At 44.2% G+C, this 12852-nt stretch overlaps 1 protein-coding gene across 4 annotated transcripts in view; it reads right to left on the minus strand.

Moving 5' to 3' along the window:
• The window catches only part of LOC100742326, a 268312-nt gene that overhangs the window by 210853 nt on the left and 44607 nt on the right, over positions 1-12852 (minus strand). For 2 of the 4 annotated variants that reach the window (XM_003494084.4, XM_033324138.1), the window contains exon 2: positions 44-155. The exons of 1 other annotated variant lie outside the window; for it this stretch is intronic. The gene's annotated coding sequence lies outside the window, so the exon portion shown is untranslated. The remainder of the gene's footprint in view (positions 1-43; positions 156-12852) is intronic. One more of the 4 variants, XM_033324139.1, reaches the window with a different exon arrangement.

The raw sequence follows: 12852 nt of genomic DNA on the forward strand, positions 1-12852 counted from the left end.
GCCACGACTGCTTGAAACACGATGGTAAAACTCTTGTAAATACCTGTCTCACGATACACCGATTTGCACTGCGGCGATCCGTGCTGTATCTCGCTCTCTCTCTCTTTCTCGCAACACGCACTCTGGTGTCCCTCGTGCCGGATGCCGCAACTACACTGAAACAGAAATATTACGGGGGTCGCGTGAAAAATGCCATTCCGCTCCTACCAACCGGAAGCAACGCGTATGCTAGTGGCAATAACGAAACAGCTTAAAAAGTGGCCTCGCTGACGGTGTGTCTACTTAACCAACTTAATAAACGTAACGTGCGCAACGCTTGGTGAATGGGCCTGAACGCTCTTTTATGTCGCACTGTGGCTTTGTGTCGGGGTGTCGTTTTGTCGCGCGGCTCGCATTCACCGCGGTAACAAGCTGTAAGCAGTCGACTAAACTAGTCCTATTGAGATACTTGAAAAGTAATCTAGCAGAGATTGACCCTGTTGCTTGCTCGCTATTCGTAAGCGTTCGTTGCGCTCACTGGCTCCATGCCCCACGCGTTCTTGCATAATGGTTTCTTCGTGGGAACAATATTGTTCTATTTTCAGCCTGTACATTTTCTGCATCGAGAGGACGCGTACATAGATCGAGAGATTCGTTAAAAAGATAAACGATGCGTGATCGGTCGAGTAGCCTGCCAAATTAAATGTGAACGAGTACGAAGGGATTTTCTTCTTTTTTTTTCTTTTTTTTTTTTAATTTGAAACAATAACTCTAGGTAGTAAATTAAAGAGTAGTATCGAACGAAAGTAAATGAAAACCGTTAAAACGAAGCGTAGAGATCAAAGTCTGAAAACGAAGCGATGAAAACGATAGGCGAGAGGAAAATCCTCGAGAGGAGAGATTCGCCGAGGCGAGAGGGTATACAAATCCGTGCGACGAAAATCCATTCTTCGCGGAAGCGTCATCTTGGCGTTTCTCGGCTGAGCGAACAGTGGATTCACCAGAGATACGTTTAACGCGTCCCTTAATGGCTCGTTACTATCAATGCCACCGCAATCCGTATCGGAGACCAACTTGGCAGCCGCGTTTCCCTCATTGTGCCATCGGTAATGCGTCCTCCCTCCGGTCCCTCGCACAAACGAGGCCTCAACCTCTGCACTTCGATAAGGATGACGCTTGCACCGGAGACAGAATCGAAAGCCTAATAGCGTGTGTGAACAATGGACGCGCGTCGTCATCAGTACGACTATCGCAGAAAGTAAATTGCTGCTGCGACCACCAACCGGCGTGTCTTTGCCGATTCAATACCCTAAGACGTTGCTGATTTTCACCTCCTGTTATCTCTAACTAATCACCTTTCCTGATTGAGAGCTTCCATGCGATTCGCGTTAAAATTTCTTGCAGTTTCACAATTATTACGTTCTACAGGCCGACGGCTTCATGTTATAGCAACGGTTTTACGTTTCATCTAAATGAGCAACGCCAAAGCTTCGTTCTAAATTTAAAAGTCAGGGCTCGTTTAGTCATTTAGCGAATTACAAATTCTTAAAACGCTATGCGATCTGAGAAGGGAAGGAAGAACCTAACACACCCTGGAACATCTCTATATCCGTCAAATTCAATTACGTGTATTTCCCTTCCTGCGTATCAAAGACGGTTTATTTCCTTTGAGAGGACTCGTCCCTCATCGGCAGGGCACGCTGCCAGCCAGGCATTAAGAAGATGAAAACCGGTCAGCTATTATGGCTAGAAACGAAGCTGCGCAATTGTAAGTAAAACAAACTCTCAGTCGGAAGGGTAAAACACACCCCTGACGGTAGCAATAATAATCGTCGCGTGGCGAAAGGGGTGCCGCTCTGCGTTCGTAGCCCTGTTTCGACTAGGTCGCCGTTATTAATACCTAGAGAACGAAACAATTTCGTAACGTAGCCTGGCTTATTATAATCCTCGCCCTTATACGTTCTGTATATACGAATCTTCCTCTTGGCTCGTCGTAACCCCTTTTCGCACGGCGTACCACCCGTGATCTGTCCCTACCCTCGCGTACTCTTCTTTTCTTTTTCCTGTCCCCATGACACCAAGGATTACGCGCGTTCCACCGTTCAGGTCGCCGAATTATTTTGCCTGGCAGCAACCCAGGGGTTCCGTTTCTCGGCTCAGCGAGCTAACAGGAATGTTCATTTCACGCAGCTCGGCGATCACGACAGTTTTTTAGGGACAACTGCGTGCTTTTAATCCGGCACGAAGCATCGAATTTCCCGCCCCTCTTGCGCTGAACGACGCGGATGGATGCTAGTTTGCAAATCGGCGACCGGACAGAAACGAGTAGAAAAATTCGGAGGAATATGTATATTTCTAAGGTGTGCAAACAGATCTTATCTCACTGATTTTGACAGTGAAACACGTTTATGAAACAAGTAATAATTTATATTCGCTTCCAGTCTACTTCACGATCTTGGAAAATTCCGATCGCTAGCTATGCTCGTTAAACGAATTAATTGTTTTACCACGGAATTTCGGGACCAGTGCAAACAAGACCAGCTGTGTCGAGCGGTTAATTAAATTATTTCATTATTAATCGTCTATTACCATGACCGACCGTCCGGTCCAATAAAATCGCGCCCAGCCAAAAACAGATTAAGTGGTTGATTGCTACTATATAATTAACGAACTAATTAAATGGAGGATTACAATGTGCTGTTTATTGAGATTATTTCGGTTCTGCGGCTTAAACTGTATTTATAAAACGACCTCGGCTCAATTTTCTAGAACGCTCGCTTAATGTTCTTCCTATATGCTATAATCACCACTATACGCATACATAAGTACTTGCACATTCTACAAAACAACTTTGAATTTCGAGAAATTTAAATATATCCAGGGAGATTTAAATAATAACTAAATTGAAGTATATATACTTTATATATAATATTTAAATAGTATTATATACATATATAAGTGAAAGTTCTGAAAATGACATGACAAAGGTATTCATGAGTGGATCGGCTAAGTGAAAATCGAAGCGACATAGGTTAATTCGATGAAAATCATCGCGATGAAGGGACGCCAATTTGGTGGTCGGCCGAACCGTCGAAGGTACTCGGATTTTCGCGATACTTGTCGCTTATCTTCACCCGTATCACAGGGGACATATCGGCTGGCAATCCATTAGCGTAGATCCCACGCGTGACCACGGACGAGATCGTGTGGTCGGACCAGGAATCATGGCTTGATCTAGAATCCTGGACGTTCTGGTTTCTGGCGTGGCCAGTCATGCCTTTGCCATGGACTCACTGTTCAAATATTTAAGGCGCGGAAGTGCAATACGCATCGGCGTATTAAAAATCAACTATACGGCGCATTAAATGCAGAAAAACGAAATTTCAGCCACTGACTTTTTTATGAGCTTTCGCGCAATAGTAGAGCTCCAACTATTGAAATTAATGACGCCCCGTTTTGAAAGTAGACGGACAATTCTTTATATGATATTTAATATTACGATGCCATCTATATTTTCGCAAATGACTAACTGTAACGATGAAATCCGCATTGTATTCTGTGAATCCCTTCGAAGGTGGAAGTGATATAGTAAGGGGCTGGAAAACAGGTCAGTAGTTAAAATTGACAAACTTTGGCAATGTAAACAGGTAGTAAGTTCAGGCATTTTCAAATAAATGTCTAGAGCTTCGTCGATGGTAGTAGAACGTCGATTCACAATCAGAGGTTTCCTTGTAAAGAGAAACGTTTATAACTGATTTCTTAGCTCCGAATTAATATTCTGAAAATTCTGATCGTACGACTCAGCTTAAACTATCAACGCTGTTAGAAATTGATACATAACAACCGATACAGTTGTGTACGTCTGTTAGTAGCGTCTAAATCGATTGGTTACCCTGTGTGACATAATGATTTTACTTTAGAACCTCACTATACATAGCTTCGACATACGATGATACCAATTACAACAACATATTAAAGCGATTCGATACAAAAGAGATCCAATCGCAATCAATCAAATACCACAAGCAACCATACATTTTGTCTACTCAACCGTTCGACGTTGGATCTAGGGAAATTAGCGTTTCGTGGTTGTCGGAAAATTCCAACGAGAAACGCTCCCTTGAAGAATCGATCGGTTTGAAAACGAACGAGCAACCGGCTTCCGATAGCATTCATCGCCCGTCACCGCACACTCGTCGGAGATACGAGTGTCGGCAAGTTTCGCTGACCCCCGGAATTTTCCTAGACAGACCTAAAGCCATCAAGCCCGAATGCCTGCCTCTGGCCTCTTCCGCAAGACCCTCCGCTCTCGTGTACAGTTGAGCTTCCATGGATTTGCCCGAGAATGTTTACCTAGTAGACCGAAGTCGAAGAGAGATGAAGGATTAGAGACGGGTAGTAAGGTGTCGGTCGGTTAACCCGACAAGTCAGTGTGAAACTCGAAGTCGACGAAGAGAGGGGAGACGAGTGATCCAGTCAGCAGATGTGAGAGTTCACCGATACTAAATTACGTGATATTATGATAACGAAGAGAAATTTCGCTGTGTAAGTACGCAGCTCGTACAAACGGGACTATCGGAATGATGTAACTAGAATTGCTACGCGCCTTGATGTAACGAGAGAAATGTCGAAACTTTCGAACGAGTTTATCCTTAAAATAGAACGAATCGATCAATTTGTATAACGATTTGATTTCTGTTTCCTTTTGCTGCACATAAATTCTCGTGTACCAACGATAGTAAACGAACCAATCGTAATAATCGTAATAATCGTAATAATCGTAATAATCGTAATAATCGTAATAATCGTAATAATCGAACGTGATAATTCTTAGCCACGTTCGAGATCTGTGATTCTCTTACTTATTGCATTCTGCAGGATCCTGTTCGGAATATTAGTTGACTAAGTTTACTCGGTACACCAAAGGTAATGAGTCGGGCGGCTGTTGAACGAACGGAAAGACCAAGTTTGGTTGATGCTCGACTGACCTCCAGAAATCAATGTGCAAGTCCAACTTAGCAAACAGGATTTTCATTCGGGTATCGTCGAATTTAAAAATTTTGAGATTTTGAGGCGTCCTGCCTCAAGTTTGTACATTAATCTTCTTCCTTTTACTTCTCTCAGTTTCTTTCTTCTTTATTCGTCTCGCAAGAAGACACCTACCAGAGTTCTAAGTGGCGATTATTTCGATTAAATGTACGCGGACCGGCTACAATCTCATAGAAACAGCAACGAATTTTGAGATATTGGTTTGCGACCCTACGCTCAAGATCCTACTCTGCGTCTTGCTCAGATGTGTTCAAGTGTGCGACACTGAATCGCATTCAGATATAATTACCGATGCTTCAGCGAACATCGCGCGCCATTAGTTACAGACGCCAACGCGAGCAATAAATTACCATGATAAACAGCAGACTGATTCATCATATTTATTCGTAGCTAGTTGCAGCATTACCGTTAATTTACGTCGCTCGACAATAATCTTCTTAAGCCATCTCGCCTCTTCGCTCGACGATATTTTAATTATAATCGATGATTCTAAAGAGAGATACGATAGGAAGATGAGAAACTCGAAAATACCATACGTGCAGAATTTTATTTATTTTCGCGCTTACTATACTTATGTATGCCATTTGCTCCTATAGCTCTAAATTTGAATATAGTCGCGGCGTTTTGGTACGAAGGTGACCGATATACCATTCGCTCAAGACGAGATATCTGCGAGGCAAGAGGAGTATGGCTGATTCCAGACTGTCGGTAGATTCTATCCGAGAAATCGGTACGAGACTATGGTCGGCTTACAAGGGTGTTTCGTCGAGCAGGTGCGGATTTTGGCTTGCGGAACCCAACAGAGGTGTGCGACGCTTACACCAACGCCCGGCTACGCCCCTCCGCCTGCCCGACTAGCCACGTAGCCCGCTATATGGTCCATGGCGAATCCCACGGGATAAAACCACCCCGTGGTAGTCCGGACCAACTTCGTACATGTGGCTACCATGGATCCTCCTTCGTCTGGATAAATTCCTCTCTTCGTTCTACTCAACCGCTGGCCTGACCAGCGTTTCAGCTTCTTCCTAGCTCCTTCACCCCTCTACCAGATTCAGCCAGACACCCCCGCATCGACGAACAAACACCCCGGGGTGCGGACTTCCTGAATATTTTATTTACTCCCCGATGCCGCGTCCTCTCGCGACTTTCTTTTTGCCCAACGCCCTCTCACCCTCTCCATCCCCGTTCGTCTTTTTCCTTTCTTGTGTCTTTTCGCCTTTCTTCTGCGGTTGAAACTCATCATCGATGCTCCTTGGCCCCCTTCTCTCCCATCTTTGCTTTTCTTTGTCCTCTTAACGCTTTGTCCTTTCCCCCCTCCATCACTCCGACGGCTCTCCACAACCCCTCCCCCCTTCTCGATCCGATTTTTCTTCGACGGTTGTTTTTACTGTCGACTCATTATCGATGCGTTCCACTATCCGCGACCCTTCCTACCTCTCCTTGGACTTTTCTACCCTTGCAATCCCTCTGTTTTATCCCAACGGTTTAGCGGATCACGAGGTGGCTTTGTTTTACGCTCCAAAGGGAAATTTATTATTCGTTGCCTTTTCGGACGCGCGACTTTTTCGCCTTCTCTTTATCTCCTATCTACTTCTTGTGCGCCTCTCGAGCTATCGATGCCTCGCGCTCCTTATCGATTCTCCTTTCTGCTCCGACTTCCTCTCTCTAGCTTCTGCCCGTGCCTCGCCCTCGACGCTGCTTTTCTCCCTCCGCCTCTTTTTGCCCTTAATCGCGCGAATTTATCTTGGTTAGAACGTCTCTGGAACCCGGTCTTTGCTCCTTTCCTCGTTCCCCGCTAGCACACACCGACTCAGGTGTGTAACACGATTCTAGGCGCGCGCGCGCGCGTATCGTGCTTGTGTGTCCAAGTGCTCGCGAGCGTGAGGATACGAAGCACACGGGCTACCTTGTAACGATCCGGCGGAAAACTGTCTGTGACCCATGGCCGCCGATTTTCTCGTGACTTCCGGCGAATAGATGCGATAATGTCCTCCTTTTACGACCGCAATGCCCGTTGATTCGTTTAATTATTCGATCGGTTCTAGCCGACCGTTATAGAATCCCAACGCCGTTTTACTCTACAATTTCCGAGCGGAAATGCTCCGGAGAGTTTTCCTAGTTGTCGACCGGACGTCCGCCGCCGGAATATCGAATTCGATGGAGAATTTACGAGAGCATCCCCTCCTGACAAATCGCTCCAACAGTCGTGGAAATTTTCTCAGAGACTAAATATGGATTTTCCGGAAGTGTTCGTTTATTCGATGAAAAGGGTCGCGACCAATGCAATTTTTAGCAAAAAAGAATACTATGATCCAGACGGATGGTATTCTCAGTGGACCTATCTATCACCGGTCCCGGCAACTACTCGGAATTATATGCTGCTAGCGGTAGAAATAATTCAAAGGACCTCGGCGCTCCTATTCCTGACCGTTAACCATTTGCCAAAGGCGCAAGTAAATAATCAAATATGTAGCGGGCGAATTGCGGGAGCAAGCCAGGTGCAAAATAAATCCCTCGAGATCGTATATCACTTTTCATTCAACGTTGTACCTTCGTTAGCCGGGGTCGAGAGGGTCTCTTAGCGCGATACGGCATGGATACGCATACTTATGTGTGTGCATACTTCCGTTCAGAAGTATTACAACACCTGCTGGTGTCATACGAAACGTGATAATTAACCTAGATTATCAACGAAATAGTTACAAGTGGAATTCTGTTTACACGAACTGTATTTAGATGAACGAAATAGTGGTAGTGCCTGATTAACTGAACCTCCATTTTTCCATATATATTCAAATACATATGTGCAACATTATATGTTTTAACATTAAATCCTTGTTAAAGAATGTTAGATTGTTGAATGTGACTCCGAATGTCACTACACGAGGCGGTTATCCGATATTTTAGTTCCAACCCTCTCTATATCGAGAACAGGCACAAATATGATGGTGTACAAACCCTCGGCTCGCTTTCGCCACGGCTCCTTCGTTAATTTTGCAACGTGCTTCCTTCCGTATGCATCGTGTTCAGCCAACCGGATGTCGGCCGTGTCCTGACAGTACGCACCTACGTGCCAGAAACGCGACACGGTGTACGTTGTATCGGCTCTAATCCGCGACGAGAACGGCCAGCGATTTCGTAGGGAATTAATCGATCGGGAGGGGCAAATTCCTGCGTAGGTATTAAAGGATTTCCCCCATGGTTCCTGATAATTCGATTGTACTCCCCCGTATTTACAAGGCTAACTCGCTCGCAGTTTCGACGAACGGCCGAACAAAATGAATCAAATCCACAGTAAATTCCAGGTTACATCCGGCCGAAAAAATGGATGCTCCATTACCGGACGATGTGGCTAGTAACGAAGCTCCGTTTATCGTATGAAAATGTAATTTTGAATATAATTTTGAATTTGAATATGATATCATTACCACCGAAACGTGTTAATCCAACTTTCTTCTCGAAATGATATATCCAACTTCTTCGAATTTAACATTCTCTTCATTAACATGTTCACTGTGTATGACACGTATTCGATTCGTCACGTACTACTAAATTATCTATGATCTGGACTTAGATGTGGCATATGAACTGAAAATCGCGGCATTATGGAAAATTATTTCATAATAGTCCATAAAACCTCAGGATACGAAGACAGATTTTGAATGAAAATTTGTTGTTAGCATGCGGCATTGCAGGAAATGGAAATCTGATTCGCTGCGAACGTCTCAAGTAGCCCAAGTATTCTAAGCAAGTGAGAGCGTAAACTCGCCTGTTTAGTCGTTTTGAATTTATCGGTCGAAAAGCGATCAACGAGATCGCTTCTTTGTTCGTTAATCGAGCGTCGAGACAACCAAGCTGTGCAGCCAGTCTTCGTTCCCAATGTCTGAGGGCGGATTTTGCGTGGCGATCGATAATCGAGGGGCCACTAACGGCCACAAAAGAAGCTCAATTTGTAAGGCAGAGAGTATCAGACGCGACGCGGGATCGGAGCCTGTCGGAAATCGGTACTTTATCCGCTTTGGGGCCTTCGGCATCAGAAAAGCACGAAAGACAGTAATTGCTTTTTCCCGGGGTACAAAGAAAATATTGTCGCTGTCGAGGGCAAAGCGCGGTTGATGGCATAAATTTAGCATAAAAAAAATAGACGGTAATCGCCTTATCTCCTGGGGGTCCGGTACAACGCGGAGTTCACCAAGATTTTTCGTCCGACACGCCGTTGGTTACGCGTCCACACTACGGCTAGTTAACTTGTTTACGTAGCCAAATACATGATAATGTGTAGTAACACGATGAATGAATATGTAACGTCGCAGCAGACCAACTTTAAACTCACACCGCCAACAGGAATCAAACGTACGACAGCAATGTGGAACGCAAACTGCAGATTTCATTACGAAACTTCGATTCCTCGGACGTTTCATGTCGCGCTTCTACGCTTGTTACATGAAAATGATTATTACCTACAATAACACAAATAATTGTTATTCAAACATTTTAGTCTTTACTTCGCCTCAACTATAAAAGCTAAGCAAATGTTCCTTGTTACTGCTAGAAACTGTTTATTGAAGCAACGGACACTGCTTCGATCGTATTAACGATTAAGCGTTGTACATGACTTAAATATAAATTATTCGACAAACGTCCATCGACTATCGATGTTGTTGGAAGAATTCTGAGGAGAGGAGTGAGGAGAGAAGGTGAGGAGATCGGTACGAAAGAACCAGTAAATTTCTTTTAATAATTTCATAGGTCGCAGTAGTAGCGGTCTCGTGACAAAAACGGATTAAGCGAGTACTCTGTGGATGGAAACGAGCGTGAGAATTGTTGAAAAGAGAGAACGATCCGACGCTTTCCGTGACGACCCCTGGCGAGTAAGGAAAAATGACGTTTGCGTGGTTTCCTGGTGAAAAAAATGGCCAGTCGTCGAGTACGCGACCGAAAGTGCACGAATAATAGGCTTAAGTTATTAAAAGCAGCGGGTCATCAGGTGCCAATATCGTCGAAGCGGCTTTTACCCCGCACAACGAGTCTAAATCGTGTAGCTGACTTACGCGAATGCATTACAGCGAACACATACTTTCGAGCTTGGGAAAAACCACAATGCTTTGCGTTTTTCAACTGTTTTCTATACTGGTATATCACTACTGTGCTGCCATTTTAGCCACCCCAGAGACTACTCCATAGGCGACTCGACGATAAGGAGTATAGGCCACAAGTATCACAACGTTGTATTTACAACATTGTGTACTATAACGTGGCATATGAAATGACCCGCTGCAATTACGAATTAATTATTCACTAGGCGTACACTATATAATTAATAAGCTCGTATAGTATATTGTTCGTTATCGTGCGTTTACAATGCACACACCATGGCAATGCGTTATTACTGCTGTTGTATGGTGTATCGCGCCATGGTGTACCGGCGGCAACAAAATTCAATCGGTATTTTGCTGTTGATAGATGCCATTTCTTGTAATCGATACCGTAAGATTTTCTGTATTTCTCGTCTCGAACATCGATATTAACTGCAGCACGGACAACTGGATTCTAATGAAAATATCTGATAACGAAAAATTACTCGACATTCAAATTTCATGGGTACCTCTACATCGAGATTTGTGAATCAATGTTAAAGATGTGAGTTTTGAAATTAGTTATACACTTGTTGGATAATCGTAATAACACTTTAAACAGAACCTTATATAATCATGGTATTAAAAGCTATAAGACCAAATGAGTTTCCGTTAGGTCGGTTTTAATCTTACAAATGTACATACGGTATGATATATTTTTGAAAGTAATGAAATGACACGTATAAAATGGAATAAAGGAGGAATAAAAGGAATTATTACGTCGAAACTAACTCAACTTTGTCGGTTAACAGGTTAAACAAAAATCAAGTGTAATTTGGTAATATTCGCCCAACTTCAACTTCCATTCCACCTATCAAACGTGACTAAAATGCATCGTCGATCGATGCATCATTTATTTCGGAACAATTAGATTATACGCTGCTGCGTTGCTTCTAATACACATACAGTTCCGGCAGACAGGGATAAAGACGTTTGCATTTACCTCTTGAAAGAATCACTCGACCATCGAGGCAAACCACGACGAATCGATCGACTGGCCTCGTTCGCAAAGCATGCAGAAAAGAAATCACCATAAACAAGCTTATCTCTGATAACGACGGAAATTAATGTCGTTCTTCGAATAAACGGCGCTAAATCGCGGCTATCGTTTCTCCACGTAGCCAGTGTACGACAAACGCACAAACAAACGGGTGAAAGAAACTTCCATGATTCGCGCGACGATATTCCTTAATCTCGTGAGCCGTTTCATTTATCAGATCGAGTCGCGAGCCGTTATACGCCAACGAAAGAGCGTACGCGCGTTCGCGCGAGGCAACCGATCCCTTGATTTACTAGCTTTTCCACGCGAGCTGCAGTGCAGTTGTAAATACACGGCCCGTAATAAATAACGGGAAGAAACGCAACGTACAATAGGAAAATGGTGGAATCGGTTGCGCTCGCGCGCTACCTTTACCAACGCGCGACGATAAATCGTTAGATGGAAGCAGCAGACCACGTTAGGCGAGCGCCAAGGAATCGTGACTATAAATCTCGTTTTTGATAATTGCGACGAATGCTATAGAAGCACGGTTCTATTGATAAATCATTTCGTACAGTATCAGAAAATAAAGGGCGGTGTAAAGAATGACATGCTTTCTTTTTTTTTTTACAGATACATCTCTTCTTCTTCTTTCAATTTTATACGAGACTTAATTTCGCGAGTATATCAGGTATCAACGAATTCACGGGAAACAATTCCAATTCTATAAACGAATTCTGTAGCGAAACATCGAATTCGAATGGTTACTTTATCCCGCGAACAGGCGATACAATTTCGATCTCGCGTTCTTTCCCGACGTGTCGCATCTTGAAATATGCATCGCGGGATAAGCCGCAGGTGCGTTCGCAGCTATACCTGTGATACGTTTGGTGAGACACGGGACCGTGATAAATCCGCCTTTATTGGAAAGGAGCACGCACAACCGCTGTTTGTTCTCATCGACTATGAAAGTAACGCGCAATAATTGAAACTGGAGCCTGAAACGTGATATCGTTCCGCGAACGTTACTCTATTAACTTGAACTTGTTGATGATACAGTTGGCAAACCTTCCAGTAAATGACGAGAACCGAGGCAGACAACAGAAAGCTACGCGTTAAGAGGAAATGTAAAATATTCCGTGTTGTTTTAACCGCCGCGAGTTTTCTTTCCATGTTCTTCGAAAATCGTCGGGATCCGCGAGCCAGTCGATATGAAAATCTCGTGAAAATTAAAGGTCGACGTCTCGAGCTAGAAGACGACCGCAGAAAGGGGTGAAAGGAGCCGGCGAATATGTGTACCGGAGCTAGGAAGGTATGCGCGGAAGGTGAAAAGGCGGGATACGATATGAGTGGAATGCTTTACGACCCCATTTTTCACTAGATCACCTCCTGTACTTCTATCCTGGCCCCTCTTGCCCTTCTGCACGCTTATTTTCTCTATTCCTTGCATCCTCCACTTCTTTCACCGTTCCATCCTCTCCTCTCCTCTCCTCTCCTCTCCTCTCCTCTCCTCTCCTCTCCTCTCCCGCCTTCACGCCATTTCCTCTTTCTCTCTTTTTCCCTCTTTTTCCCTCTACTCCACGCAGATTCACACAGCACGTTCGCCACCGCTCACCTCTCGGCTACCCTCCGCGTATTTGCATACTGCAGGATCGCTCGCTTGATTTCACACAGCCTCTTCGATCTTCGAACTGAAATTTAAAGGCGCCC

Source organism: Bombus impatiens, unplaced genomic scaffold, assembly GCF_000188095.3.
Source record: "Bombus impatiens unplaced genomic scaffold, BIMP_2.2 scf_1506, whole genome shotgun sequence".
NCBI classification, from domain to species: domain Eukaryota; kingdom Metazoa; phylum Arthropoda; class Insecta; order Hymenoptera; family Apidae; genus Bombus; species Bombus impatiens.